Here is a 16,257-nt window from a genome sequence, read left to right on the forward strand (position 1 = left end):
TCATCTAAATAAAGTTTTGAAACTCTCACCATTTCTCAATTCTTTGGCTTTTAGGAAACAGTAGAGTTACAAATGCATCGTATTTTTCAGCATTTGTCTCCTCAGTGTTCGTGACAAAACAAAAGAAAATAAACTATGACCATATACATACAGTGGTAATTTAACTTTTTTTTTCTTTTAAGGTGCACAAAAGTTGCATACGACATATTCACTGATTTACAATCACCGAATGCAAACTGACTGTAGTCGATTTTAACCAAAGCAAATGTCTTTTCATTTCGGCAATTGAAAACGTGTCGTTTTTTCTTTGCTGCTTTACGTTTCCATCAAAGGCACACTTTCACTCTCCTTGAGACTACTCTATCATTTGTACTTAGTTATGTTAGGAGACAAATCATGTACTTTATCTTCACATGAATTTCCTCACAAAAACTAGTATTGCTTCAAGTGTGGCTGGAACATTCTCTCCATCTCTTTGTATGCTTTTGTTTTCCTACATGAAATTTATGGCTTGAGAGTAAATTTCTTCTTACTTGGCTTGTTTCATACCATACATCACTCATTTCTCATAATTAATAAAATTTACCCTTTGGGATTTTTTCTGTTGTCACTTCAGCATATTTTCATAAGCCACAAGCAATTATACTAAAGGCCATAAGAAAATAACAAAATATTAGCTACCTAAATGGGGAAGAACAAACAAACAGAAATCTCTTTCCCTCTATAACTTCAGAAAAACTTCACTGTATTTAACCTTGTCCAGAGAAATGAAATCCGGAACTATGTTCGTCGTAATAAGCCAAGACAATGCTAAAGACAGGAAGCTCCTTGAATGCATGTTTCCTTTCTAAGATTTTTTACCAAATAATACAGTATTCTTGCAAACTTCTCATAGTAGAGCAAAGAATTTCTGTTTCACTTCCTTTATAGGTGACAAAAATAATTTTCAGACTCCCGGTGACTGATTACTTTATAAACTCTCTTATGAATTACATGTTTAAGCAATTTTTCCTATATGACATGGGTCCTTCAATGTTTTGTTGAATCAAATTTCTTTAATCAAATGTATCTGGGAAATGTGGTACACAGTTGAAAATTCACAGTGCAAATTAGTACTCTAAGAACTCTGAGCTTTTGATTCATATTCAGAATATCATCACTTAAATGCTTTTTAGACAGGAATTCTCAGATTTAATAATGTCATTTTTCTTAACCACTCCCTAAATTTCACTGTAGTTGATACAATTCTCTAACAACTCAGATGAATGAGGCCCTTTTATAATCTCCTTCAGAAGGTGGAAGGGACCCATGTATATGATGAGATATTATTCCTGTGATTATGTTATGTTATTTGGCATGGTAGATTTTAAGAAAGGGAGAGTATACTCCCTGGGCCAGACCTAAGTATAGTACTTAAAAAGGATAGGCTTTTCCTGCTGAAAGGGATTTGAAGGAGTAAACTAGTGTAGAAGGATTCCACAGGTGGGAGATTCTGTACACTTGGCTTCAAAGATAAAGGAGGTCAAGTGGCAAAGAATGAAAATGCCCTCTAGTCGAGAACAATCCGTAGCTAGCAGCGAGCCAAAAATGGGGCCTTAATTTTACAACCCCAAGAAAAGTTGTTCTGCCAACAACACATATGAAATTGGAAGTAGGTTGTCCCCAGCGACTCCAGCGAAGATCTCATTAGAAATCCCTGGTTTCAGGGGTGCCTGGATGGCTCAGTTGGTTAACCATCTAACCTTGGCTCAAGTCATGCTCTCACAGCTCATGGGTTTGAGCCCCGCATCAGGCGCTGTGCTGACAGCTCAGAGCCTGGAGCCTGCTTTGGATTCTGTGTCTCCCTCTCTGTTCCCTCCCTCTCCCTCCACCTCTCTCTCTCTCTCAAAAATAAACATTAAAAAAAATGTTTTAAATCCCTGATTTCAGCCTCATGATACCTAGTTTCCAGCCACACTGTGCTAGACTTCTGACCCACAGAAATGTGAGCAAACAAATTGGTGTTAAGTTGCTAAATTTGTGCTAATTTTTTAGACAGCAATAGGTAACTAGAGTACTCACATCCCAAGTCACCAATTCCTGTTAATTCTGTTTGCTATTTATTAAATTTGTCTATTTCTTTCTAGCTCATCCATCACCATTCCACTTTGAATCACCATCTTCTCTCACCTACACTCCTCACTGCCCTGCAGATATATCCTCTGAACTATCCATTTTTTACACAGAAACTAGTATATTCTTTGTAAGACACAATTCTATTATTATCATCCCTTGCCTGTTATAAAACCTACAATGACTTTTCATTTCTCTAGGAATAAAATTTGTTTAATTGTACCCTTAAGTAAGATATCCCAATGAACATTCTAGGAAACTTGGGATGTTGATAAGATGGACTTAACAACTTTATTAACTTGAATACGTCCTTAACCGAAACTCTGCCCACCTATCCATTCTAATTTCATGACATTTTTTCCTTTCTATTTGCCAGTCACATTGGTAATTTTTCAGTCCTAGAACCATGTTCCTTTCCTCCTGTTCCCTTTCATGGAGCATTCTGTTCTCTCCTTTGACCCCCATTTCTCCCAGCTAATGCTGAGATGTTAATCAGGTGGAACACTAAAATTAGGTCCTCTGGAAAACTTTTCTTACTCCACAGGTCACTCTAGTCCATCTTTTATATAAGGCACACATAGCATAACAGAGCTTACTCTTCCTCCATAGCATTTAATAAAGTCATTTACACGGCATTTTTTAAAAAGTAACATCTATAAGCATTCTTCAGTATTACTGCTACTCAAAACATACTGTCTTAGTTGATCCACGTGTGAAACAGTAAATTCAGAATCTCCAGAGTATTTCACCTGTCTCTTTTCTTCAATCTCTCTTTCATATATTGCCAAAATAATCTTGTTAATAAGCAAATATTGAAGCTTTTCCCACATTCTATAAGCTGTTCAATATCTTCCTGAGGCACAGAACTTTAATTAAGAAAATATGGCAACAGGTGTAAAATGAGATTGTTCTGGGCTAAGCCTATCTATAAGCAAACTGCAGCCAAGGTTATAATTTTATTCCGTGTAAGATTTACTACCTTTTGTGGGAATTAAACGCATTCACATTTATTGTGAATACCAATTTATTTACATTAGTTCTATCCATCCTATTTGATATAGTCTATAGGATGCCTTTTTGTGTGTGTTTTCCCCCTCTAATCAGTTGGAAGTATTCTGCTTTTCGGCTTTAATAGTCCAGAAAAATTACCATTTCAACTTTCAGTGGTGGTTATGCTCATTTAATCTTAATCACACCCACTTAATCTTATATTTTCTATCAAGATCTATCATTAATTAGTCTCCAACTTCCCATTAAATAAAACAAGTGTTGGGGCACTTGGGTGGCTTAGTTGGTTAAGTGTCCAACTTTGGCTCAGGTCATGATCTCACAGTTCATAAGTTCTCTGTCAGCACAGAGCCTGCTTCAGCTCTTCTGTACCGCCCCCCCCCCCACCGCCTCTCTCTGCTCCTCCCCCACTGGCGCTCTCTCTCTCTCTCTCTCTCTCTCTCTATCAAAATAAATAAACTTTAAAAAAATAATACAAGCGTCTTCTTGGGCCTTTATATCCCCCACTCCACTCATACCTACACATACTCACTTCTATACGTCACTCTCGTGTGGAAACTCCTGGGATCTTAGTCATTTTTATCTATTTTTGCTTTGATATTATGCATCAATAGTAACATGATGCATTAATGACAGATTGTACAGCTTATTTTGTTGTTGCTATTGCATTCACCACAATTCCAAGAATATTCAGTCTTTAATTCATTTGTCATTTTATTGGGGTGCACACTGATGTAATTATATCAAATAAGGCCTGAAAGTCAATAAACTTTGGAAATATATCTATTTTCCCACTTTTCATCTGAATGCTGTTTTCCTGAGTATAAGAAAGTAGGTCCAACATAGTCTCCCTTAGTATTTTAATGATACTGCTTCGTTGTCTTCTAACAATCGATCCTACTGATGAGACATCATACACAAGCCTGATTTTTCATTTTTTGCAGGTAATCTGATTTTCCTTTCTGAAAACTATAAGAATTTCTCCTTTTGTTTAGTGGGGCCTTTTGGTTCACTCACTGTCTCAGGACACTGCTCAGTCCCCTTTCCCTAGAGCTGATGCAGTTTAATCTGCCTTCGGTTCTGGGATTTTTTTTTATGTTTGTTACCTCTCTATTATTTTTCTCTGTTTCTTCCTTCTGAAACTCCTAATACACGTAGGTTGAAACTTTCAATGATTTCTTCCACTTCTCTTGCTTTTTATGCCACACTGCCAACTTTGTATTTTTTTCTTTTCAACTTATTCTAGGAGATGTCTACAAGTTCAGTTTTTCAATTAACAATTCACTTAACAGGTGTAAATATTATTTTAGCCCTTATTTGAACCATAATTTTAATGATTTTTTTATTCCTAAGACCTCTAATTGATTTTTCTAACTATTTTTTTACAGATGTGTTATTTTACAGATGTGTTATTTAGTTTAATATCTTTTATGTTCATGCTATTAAATGAGTTGTCTTGGGAATTGGTCCCTGTTGTCTCTCACTACTTTCTTCAAATATTTGTTGATATTGATTTGTTCAATATTATTTTAAAAATGCGTTCCACTCTTTGTGAATACTGGTTTTGTTTACAGGAACATGCCTCTGGTGAGAATGTTGATGACAAGTTGAATATTCTGTTAGAAAATTGAGACAATATTACATCTTCTGGTTTGAGGAATCTCTCTTCCCTCTGGGACACTTGTCTGGAGCACTCCAACCCAGATCTCAAACTCCCTGCTTTAGTCTGTGAGTAGTCTTTCAACATAAGGGTTGGGAGCTGGGAATGGGGGAGGGGGATCCAACTTGGGCTCTCCATATGAATGTATTTGGTTCAATATCCTTGTCCTAGGACCATTACTTTATTCCATTATTATTGTTCTTGATACATGCCTGAACTGCTCATAAAGCCACAGAAATCCTCCCAAGTCGACATCAATTTATGAATTTAGGGCTCTGATTTCCTTCATCAATCCATATCTATCTTCAAATGGTGTCAACATTTCTGGTCCAGGGACTTTCTTCCAATGTCATTAGGGATTTATTCCTCATGAGACACGTATTTTTTTTTTCTTTTTAAATCAAAGGACTTGGGGTAAGCAAAAGGTTCACATTCTCAGTCAGTTTTGTACTATTATTAGCTATGTCTTTAAAATGTAGAAAAATTATGGGGCGCCTGGGTGGCGCAGTCGGTTAAGCGTCCGACTTCAGCCAGGTCACGATCTCACGGTCCGTGAGTTCGAGCCCCGCGTCAGGCTCTGGGCTGATGGCTCAGAGCCTGGAGCCTGTTTCCGATTCTGTGTCTCCCTCTCTCTCTGTCCCTCCCCCGTTCATGCTCTGTCTCTCTTTGTCCCACAAATAAATAAAAAAACGTTGAAAAAAAAAAAAAATTAAAAAAAATGTAGAAAAATTGGTTCACATAATAAAGTTTTTATTCAAGGTCACATAGTAAAACAGTTGCTAAGTGGACTAGAACGTGAACACCCTGGCTCCTGGTCCACCTCGTATCCATTAATATATGGCTGCTTTTGAATAGATATTTCACTGTACTCTTTTTTGAAGGATTAATAGGCATGTCTTTTGTTAAATGTCAAGTGAGTAGATACAGAAATAACCAATTTTGTGCTTTATAAGAATTTCCTTTTTAATAGAAAGTCATCAATGGAAAAACAGTTACTGTCAAACGTTCTTAGAGGCTAGGCCACTGTGACAAAACCTCAGTGCTACATTAGAAAATCACTAAGATTCCAGGGTAAATCTGCTTTTGTCACTAAATATCTTCAGCAATATTCGTTTAGCTGTTAAGTTTAACAGAAGAGTGGAAACTTATTATGTTATTAGCTGGACATTTTAATTATTATCTGTAAGATGTTTTATAAGGAGCTTAACATGTTAATCATTCTTTTCAACAAACTGACAGTCTTCATCTTCAGAATTCTTTAGCAACAATAACCATAGTTAAATAATGCCAAACACAACATTATCCTAAATCACGTACCTTCATTTAACTTCACAATTATGACTCTCCCTTCAGAAGCAGAATGAACAGAATTAAATCACTAATGGAAAGACTAAGCCATAAAAGAATCTACAAACAAGAAATACAATTTTGTTAAACTACCAAGTACATACTAACAATGATATTTCCATCAAGAGTTGGTTAGAAAACATTTAAAGTATTGTAACATATTAGAAATTTATTCAAAAATATCTTTCTTAGTGCTGAATCCAATAATTTGTCTTCTTCTGGTGCATGTTCCTTGAGGGCTTAGTCCATAAACTTTATTCAAATGTAGAATGCTTGTTAAATGCAACATCTTTCATACATACTAAATACGATTAGAATAGTTATTTATTCTAGAGAAAAATTTTTAGAAATAATGGTATCAACAGTAGCTAGCATTTACTGAAATTGTATTAAGTGCCATACTATGTGATAGGGGATTATTATGTATTATTTCAATTAATACTCACAAAAAGGGGAAGGTCGTATTTATTTTCTGTATTTTTAGAGGTAAAAACTGCAATTTCAGAGGTTAAGTAACTTTCCAAAGTCAAAGAGCTTGGAAGTAAGAGAACTGAGATTTGAGTAGCTACTAGCTTATGAAAAATAGTTTCTGGTTTTTAAGCTTACTGTTCAACTAAGATGGCTATATTTATTCTTCTTCATAAAAAGAAGCAACTAAATAATAATAATCCCAGTATTCATATAGTAAATTAATGCATAGCACCACCTGTTGGGCACCTGAAGAAAATGAATAGAATTCCCAAGGCTGATCTATTAAAGTTAGGAAATTAGACCAGGTATGGTTTGTCAGGATTTTTATAGCTTTGGTTCATTCAAGACAAGTGTGTCTACAAAACATACGTATTTCTAAATAAATCGTTTCTAATATATTAAGTCAAGTTTTCAAAGCCTGTACTGATTAATTTTATATGTCAAGTTAGCTGGGCCAAGTAGTTCTCAGATATTTGGTTAAACATAATTCTGGGTGCACCAGAATTATGTGTATTTTCAAATGAAATGAACATCTCAATCAGTAGACTGAGGAAAGCCGATTGCCCTCCCCAATATGGGTAGTCCTTATCCAATTGGTTGAAGTCCTGAATAGAATGAAAAGTCTGATGCTCCTCTAGATAAGAGGAAATTTCTACCTCCCTACTTGGAGGTGAGACATGGGTTTCCCTGGTCTTTGATTTCGTATGGAAACATCATTTCTTTTTGAGCCTCAAGCCTATTGGCTTTTAAACTAGAACTACACTGTGATAATCCTGGAACTCCAGTTTGCCAACTACATGCCTGAGCCATTTCTTTTGAAGTCTCTTTATATATGTGTGTATATGCATGTGTGAGTGTGTGTGTATGTATATGTGTGTGTGTGTGTGTGTGTGTGTGTGTGTGTGTGTGTGTGTGTGTGTATCCTATGGGTTCTGTTTCTCTTCAGAACCCTGACTAATAGAAAGCCCTTACTTTCATTTATAACTCCACATTTTTTCAAACCAGGAGTATATTTTAACTAAGATTAAAAGACAAGGTTCTGGAATCCCTTTTTAAAAGAATAGGCATGATAAATTTTCTGTAATGACTAAGCTAGGCAAGGAGAGTGGGTATACCCTTCAGAACTGCTGGGCAGAATAAACAGAGCAAACGTCCAGGAACAAGAGCCACAGATTGTCATCACTGACTTGCTGAATAATCAAGCCACAAGTCCCTTTGAGTGTGACCTCATTCTTAGAGTAAATTAATTCAGTGTGATGACCTCCAAGACTACCTCATCCCTAAAGGTCTATGGATTATCAATCATGTGTGTTAACTCAACCTTGGTGCTTGAACCCTCCCTTACCAATCTCCGTGTCATTTCACAAAACCCTGACCACGCCCACACCACCATGCTCCTCTCAGGAGCCCACAGCAGCATTCTAAACCCTTGCTACTTAGTTTTGGTCTATAGATACAGCATCAACATCAAGCATCACATAGGAACTGCTGAAATAACCTTTAGGTTCAAGATGGAGCTGTTCCTGCCCTGGGTGCCATGTCAGCAAACTGAAATTTAAAAACTATTGTGCAATGTAAATGCTCCACTTGAAATACAGAAATACAGTATATACAGTCAGCCAATCTCCAAATTCTAAGTCAACTCTGGGTTCTAGACTTCCTTATTCTTTCTCACCTCAAACAAGGTTGACTATGTGGCCCCAGCCCATCAGATATTTTCTGTCTCTTCCTTGTTCTTTATTCTTTATCTTATAAAAGCTTCCTGCCTTTCACCTTGTATCACACTTCTCCCAAAGAAGACAGTCTCCATCATGAAATATCAAATAAAGGTTGTTTGTATCAACTAAACAACCTTTAAAATATTGCCTTATTTAATAATTTTTTAACAGAACTGATTAGATATGCAGAATCTTAGGACCCACCCCAGATCTACTGAAGGCAATCTGGATTATAACAAGGTCTGTAAATGACTTGCATAAACACGAATATTTGAAAGAATTGTTCTAGGGGCGCCTGGGTGGCTCAGTCGGTTGAGCGGCCGATTTCGGCTCAGGTCATGATCTCGCGGTCCGTGAGTTCGAGCCCCGCGTCAGGCTCTGTGCTGACAGCTCGGAGCCTGGAGACTGTTTCAGGTTCTGTGTCTCCCTCTCTCTGACCCTCCCCTGTTCATGCTCTGTCTCTCCCTGTCTCAAAAATAAATAACGTTTAAAAAAAAAAAAAAGAATTGTTCTAGCTCTACTCAAAGCTACTATGCTTGAGTGGAGGAAGCAAAAAGATTTACTGCCCTTAACTAATCTTTGTATTTTTATATTTCATGAAGAACTTTTAGACCATGGACTCTGACAACAACCCAGTTTTCATATCCTGGCTTTGCCACTTACAGCTGTGGGACTCTGGCAGCCCTCAATTACCTTCCTGAGACCTAATTTCCTCATCTGTTAAGTAGGAATAATAATAGGACCTAATTTATAAAATCAATTTACTTTAAACTGGTTAATATGTGGAAAGGTTAAAAGAGTGTCTAATTCATGGGAGTGTTAGGTTTTTATTAGCTATTGTTTTATAGACATTCTTCATCTTGTATAACTATAGTCTTTTGGTATCAAATTTCAGTTATGTAACCCCTTTGTGTAAGAAAATATCTCTAAGTAATTAGTATTCCAATAATTTTCAATATTTCTTTTTTGGACTTTTGTTTCTCTGTCTTGGTTTTCTTCTTTCTCTTTTTGTCCTTTTCTTCCACTCTTTCTTCCTTTCTTCCTCTGTTCATTGTGCAAAGTTGAGTGCTTCTTTGTCCTGCCTTCCCTTTTGCCCACAAACATCCATTGTGGTGTAAACCTCAGAGATACTTTGTAAGAGGTATGAAACATTTGGCTCTGATTTGTAAACCAAAGCAAGAAGCATGAAGGCTATGTGGCATCTCAAAAGAAAAAAAAAATACCTTGTGAGTTAAAATTATTGTTCCTTTTAGAATGTACCCTCTCCTTTGACTAGTCTTTGGGGAGACAGCAGAGCAAAAACAGCGATGACCCAAGCTTTAGAGTTGGAAAATCAGTTGTGCAAAGTCTGTTACGAACCATTAGTAGCCAGGTGGCCTGGTTAGTAGCCAGGCGGCCAAGAACAAGTTTTCTAATCTCTTTGAATATTGGTTTATTCATCTGTACCTCTTATAAAGTTATTGTAACTGTTCAAAGAGACAGTACCTGTAAAATGCTTAGCACAATTTCTGAAATATAGTAGATTCTTTGAAATGTTAGCTCTCATGGTCACAACCTTTATTATAACAGTACTACTCAACGAAGCAACCAGATATAAATTACTCTCCAAAGTGCAAAGCCCAAATAAACAATACGAACTCGTATTAAAACTCAGATCCTGTATTCTCCTGCTAAATTCTGGTCCTCTCCTGAATCTTTCCCTTAGAACTCTCCATCTTGCACACATGAGAATTTTTCACATTTTCTTTCTTCTTCTGTTTCTCTTTCTTGTTATAGGTAACTTTCTCTTTTAGTGCAATTATTTCTTTTACTTTAATTTGCTCTTCCTTCTTTCCACTGCATCCAATGCTTTTAGGGTTTGTTCTTGTTCTTGTATTTCTAGAAAACTTGAGTGAACTTTTACACACATTTTTTTTAGAAAAAAACTAAAATAATTTTAAATGGTATCTGGATTATTGAATAATTTCTTGTGTTCCCCTTTGTATGTGGTATCTTTGCAAACTAGCCATTTTGATATCTTAGTAATCTTTTAAGTATTCACCAGGTAACTCATTTCCAGTCAAATGTGTCATTCATCTCACCAAAGGCTGAGAAGTCTGTTTTAATGCTTCTGCGATTTAAAGTTTTTTTACGCTTTGTGTCTGATGACACAAAATAGGAAAGGTGAAAATAAATTTTGGAGCACATTTGGTAGTCTCCCCAATAAGTAATGTTATTCTGTATTCATACATTTTCTATCCATTTGGGTTTCTTTGAGTTGTGTTCAAGAAAATCTGGTTTTAATCCTATGTAGGTCTAATTCCATTTTTTCAATGCCTAGGATGATCTTTTGATTGAGTTTAAATTTAGTTTACATTTAATTTGAATTTAGCATTTCTGTTTGTATTTTGATAATTATGGTGAAAATGAAACAGTGTTATTTTATGTTACTAAAAAAAATAAATTAGGGGCACCTGGGGAGCTCAGTCGGTTGAGTGTCAGACTTCGGCTCAGGTCATGACCTCAGAATTTGTGAGTTTGAGCCCCACCTCAGGCTTGCTGCTGTTAGCTTGGAGCCTGCTTTGGCTCTTCTGTTCCCCTCTCTCTCTGTCCCTACCGCGTTCGCTCACTCTCTCTCTCTCTCTTTCTCTCTCTCTCTCAAAAATAAATAAAATATTAAAAAAATAAAATATGAGTTGAATTTTTATTTAAAATATCATCTCCAATTTCATTAATCCTTTAGGAGAAAAAAAGAGAGTGCCATGTTCTCAATTTATTTTTTTGTTCCTAATAAACTCTTTGGAAACCCCAAAATTAAAATCAAATGGTTTGTGGGTAAGAAAATGTGAGCTGAGCAGTATTGACAAGCGCTGGCAAAATAACTGCACACACACACATAAGAAAAATAGCCTTGAGTTTTTCAAATTGGGTATAGAAGTTCTTCCTCAAGCAATGAAATGCTTCTATGTATTTTTAGGACAATTAGAGAAAAATTCATGTGGGGAGAAATTTAACTTCTCTGTCAATTTTGCTCTCTTGAGTGACTTCTCCTGGCATTTCTCAGAAAGCTGAAATTAAGTGGTTGGTTTACTGAATGAGCCAGTGTCTTGTTCATAAGAAAGTCAGAATTTAATATTTAGTATCAGGTTTTAAAATCAAAAATTTCTGTTTAAAAATTTGTCAGTCAAGATTACCTTTTACCTATTCTGTTTCCACTGCCGCTATTCCCCTCAGACACACCCCGCTTCGCAGGTAACCCTGTTTCATAATCATGCAGACACCATCTGCCAAAAGTCTTGGTTGTTTTTCTTTCTCCTATCTTTCTGAAGCAAAATGTCATGGTAAGTATAGAGGCCCCAACTTAGCAACACTTCCCGTAAATAAAGGAAATGGTGTCTCATCCCAAGTGCTTCAGAGCTCCTGTGAAGGCAGTGGAAAATCTGCAGAGGAAATCTTTTGAAACATAATCAGCAGCAGCCTTGGGTGGGGCCCTGAAATAAGGTCTTACAACTTTCTATATTGATTTCTCAGTTGAGGAATTTAAGATCAAATATCAACTGGAATATTATAAAATGCTGCCCATAGAAACACACTTAGATCTTGCATGTTATCATTAATTATTTGAAAAAGTGTACATTTTATTTCCAGCCTCATGTCCTCATGCACTACTTACACAAAGTAGCAGCAATAGATAATACTTACATTAAAAGTAAAGCATATCTTAGCATCATTTGAGGTTACAAATATTATTCTTGTGTAAAGTATTCAAGAGACTCATTTCTCCACCTATAGGCAAATCTTGCAAAAAAAGAATTATTTATGTATTTATTCTATTTATTACTAATAATGTGATTGAATCAATATAGTCTTGACAAATTAAAGATCTGAGTGAGATAAAAGGCCTTTTGTGGTCTATTGGTTCGTTATGATTTCAAATCTACTTGTTTATGGCTTAAGCAAAGTTGCTTTGATCCAAAGGTGAATTTGCTTATGATGCAGAGGTCATGTCAGAATAATGTCATCAAAATTATTGTGCTACTGAGTGCTCATTGACGTGAATATATGGAGAAGTGACTAACCATAAAGTCATGTATATTTAAACTTTAAATACCAAGAATTTGTGAGGACTTACTGAGGGTGTTCTGCCTGAGCAAGGCTGCTCTACTGATCTAAACAGCTCTCCAAAGACCTTTGGACATTCGCTCCTGCCCTGGGCTGGTAGTGGTGAAAGCCATGCAGCAACCCCACGAAGGAGATCATCTCGCCTGCCAACACCAGTGCCTTTGTTCCACTAGCATCGTGCTCTAGCAACAAGGGACTTTCACTTTGTACTGGCAGCTGGATGTCAGCTCCTGGCTGGCTAAACTAACTTTCCTGAGAACCAGCTTGTAGAACGCTAAACCTCAACTAAATCTGGGCTTTATTTGTTTCATCTCTCCTTTGCCTGGAAAAATAGTGTAATTAATCTGTCATTGGTTTGGAGAGAATGTTATTTCTTTATTGGCTTCTTAAGAGACATTATCTGTAAGCTTTTGGCTTGTGACTGTAAATTATAATTAAAAATTATATAATTTAAATTTAAATTATAATAATTAATTTAAATTGTACAACGAAAATTATAATTCCCATGGTGAACCTGTGTTAAATAAATTATTGGCGAAGACAATCTCAGTCTCTGAGCATAATGTGTGTGAACAAAACAAAACACCTTTAAAATTAGATTTAAAATCATGTGATATTCCCCCTAAATTTTAAATTGTATAACTTTGTTTGACACAATATTTCAACTGTTTCATGGTGAATATACTACGTATAGTGCCTTTATTTTTAAATATATCATTTACGTTGTACCCTAGGATTTCTTTAAAGTCGCATTTATAAATGAGATTTATGTAACTATGGATTATTAGTTTGGAAAAAAAAGTATAAATCATTTTATTTACGATGGTTGCTAAGGGAATACTAAGCATAAATGTCGACTATCAGGAACCTGAAGTTCACAGGGCTAAAAAAGAAAAATTTCTTACATCAAATTGAAAAAAGAGAGTTGTCTAGACTTCAAGAAAATTTGTGTGTGTTTTTCTTTAATCTGAAAATGGAAAAATACGTTTCTTCTTTGTCTCGCTGCAATCTGTAACCTAACCAATAAAAACAAACCACATTAATGCAGTTTTCTGCAAAACTCAGAGCTTGCTTGTGTAATAGCTCAAGTCAACACAGTCTACATATTGATTGTAACAACATCTGAAGAGGTTCTTTTACTCACAATATGTAAAAAACAACAGGATTTGTTGATATCATAGTCCATTCAATGGAAAAAGAACTGTCTACAAATACGTGTAGCTTAAAACTTATAATAATGTTCTAAAGTATACAATAACTCATAATTTAGTGTTCAATTCTTTCTCTTCATTCTACCTGACCTAGAAGCAGCATTTGGCACAGATCATGCCTTCCTGTTTGTATGTCCTTTGCTCAGCTTCTACAGCACCACACTCCCTTGGTTTTCTTCCTAGTGCACTGGTTGCTCCTTCTCAATCTCTTTCATGGATTTTTCTTCATCTCTTTATCCTGTAAGTAGTAAAGGGCTCTAGTTCTTACGTATCTTCTAACCTTTTCTATCTACACTAACTTCCCAGGTGACATTTTTTGTTCATAGGGATTTAAATACCATCTGTGCTCTGGCAGTTCTCATATGCATGTATCTGGTTGAGATCATGCCTCTGAACTTGACTCCTATATTCAAATGCCTACTTGACATCTTTATTTGGCTACTTAATAAGCATGACAAACTCAACTAGTCCAAAATTGAAATCCTGAGCTGTACTTACAAATTTCTCATTTTACAATCTTTTTCATTTAAAATATGGAATCTCCATCTTCCAGCTGCTCAAGCCAAAAGTTTGGGGGGTGGGGGGTGGTAATTCCTGACTTTTCACTTTCCTTTGTACTTACATCCAATCCATTAGAAAATCTTATTTACTTTACCTTCAAAATATATCTAGAATTCAAATACTTGTCACATCTCTGACCCAGATAATTTTAATAGTTTTATAATAGTCTTAATAAATTTCCTTTACCCTTACAGTTAACCCAAATAAAGCATGGCTGATAATGCCACTTCCTGCTCAATACCCTCCAGTGGTTTCTAACTTTTTAGACTGAGTTGTCCTAAATTTTATTTCCCAGGTTCATTATCATAGGGCCACATCTTCCAAATAATGTCTCCATGATTCAAAGGTACTATTGATATCCAGCAGCTTTTTTTTACACCAAATGGATCATTGTGCTTTGCCTAAGACTATAGGTTGGTACATAGGTCTCCTTTTATAAACTAAGTTTCTTCTACTATTTTGTATAGATGTTATTTATGGTACAGGGGTGGGATTTGGGGTGGAACATGTTTTTGAATCCTTGCATGGCCAAAGTACAAGTGAATTCCTACATTTATTGTGAAAGCGTGTTAGCCTGTTAAGTGTGGAAAAGTATGGGTAAGAGGAGACAAATGAAGAGTCTATAGATAAACATATACTGAAAACTAAATATTTAATAGGCCAGAGCATTTATGTATAAGAGATTTTTTTTGTCTAGTAAAATAGCTATTTTGACTAGACAAGATGGAGAGGGATATTATCTCTGTGCTTTGAAGGTATACTCCTCACTGTTGGACCAGAAATCAAATTGCTATTGGCTCTTATCAACCACCAAAGTCAGTGGTTGTGAGGCAAAATTGAGGAGAAATGTGAAAATATGATCGATCTAGATTTACTGGCAATTCTCAGTCCAGAATCTGAAACTTTGCCGTATAACCAAGGCATAATACAATCTGAAGGGCTTTACACAGTATTCATATTAATTCAAGAATATCTGAAAGTCTATCTCCATTAATAGCACTTAACTGAGGTTGTAGGCACCTAGAGTTCTAAGGGGCATCATAATTTGCACCACCATATTAGAAGGAACAAGATGAAGAAATGTCATGTTCACTCTGCATTAAGTTCATAGTGGGAAAAGACAAAATTCAGCAGAAGGTAAGAAGTTAATAAGGAAATGTTGAATACAGGGGCATCTGGGTGGCCCAGTCAGTTAAACAAGTAGCTCTTGATCTCAGCTGAGGTCATGATCTCACAATTTGTGGGACTGAGCTGTATTGGGCTCTGTGCTGACAGCACAGGTTCGTTCTCCCTCTCTCTCTCTCTCTGCCCCTCCCCCACTCATGCTCACTCTCCCTCTCTCTCAAAGTAAATAAATAAACATTTTTTTTTAAATAAATGCTCAATACAATTTGATATCAATAAATTCTCTGGCTTCTGGCTCTGAGGGCAAGTAGATATATATAGTAAAAATACATGGCATAATTGAAGACTACTGTGTAGAACTATGTAGACAATTATTTTAGTTTCTGATACTACAAAGCTTTCTATAGCCAGTGTAGACCTTTAGACCTTTTAGGCTGTTTGTGGATTTGACTAGCTTCCTCCAGTTAGTTGTAAGACAAAACTGGTCACAGAAAGTAGAGGTGGAGTTTAGTGTACCAGTATCTCAGGATATATGGGTTTCACTGTTTTTCCCCCTGAAACCAGAACCAATGGGACATACAAATAGTGTGTAACGGACCAAAACAACTACATGAAGTGTATGCATATTTATTTATTTAACATATGTATATTTATTTTGGGGACCTATTGTGTAAGTTGCAGGAGACTTCAAGTTTAAGTGTTCATAATCAGGCTCAACTGGTCTGCCCTATTGTAGATACTCAAAAATATATTTTGAACATGAGAATAAATAGATGAATGTCTGAATGGTTGGATTAGTGAACAAATGTATCAGTGAATGACAAAAAAGACATATCTGTCCTCAATGATCTCCCAGTCCATGAGGAAGACAGAGGCAGTATATAAAACAACTGTGTTAAGTAGTCTTCTGGGGGTAATTCAAAAGTATATAGTGTTACAAAGA

The 16,257-nt window shown here is 35.9% G+C and overlaps 1 long non-coding RNA gene across 2 annotated transcripts in view; it reads right to left on the bottom strand.

Moving 5' to 3' along the window:
* Positions 1–2,286: 2,286 nt before the first annotated feature.
* The window catches only part of LOC132671476 (uncharacterized), a 48,051-nt gene continuing 34,080 nt past the window's right edge, over positions 2,287–16,257 (bottom strand). For both annotated transcript variants that reach the window (XR_009607113.3, XR_013557044.2), the window contains one exon: positions 2,287–2,978. This is a non-coding gene — a long non-coding RNA (uncharacterized LOC132671476). The remainder of the gene's footprint in view (positions 2,979–16,257) is intronic.

The sequence above is a fragment of the Panthera onca genome, chromosome C1 (genome assembly GCF_046562875.1).
Source record: "Panthera onca isolate mPanOnc1 chromosome C1, mPanOnc1 haplotype 2, whole genome shotgun sequence".
In the NCBI taxonomy this organism is placed as follows: domain Eukaryota; kingdom Metazoa; phylum Chordata; class Mammalia; order Carnivora; family Felidae; genus Panthera; species Panthera onca.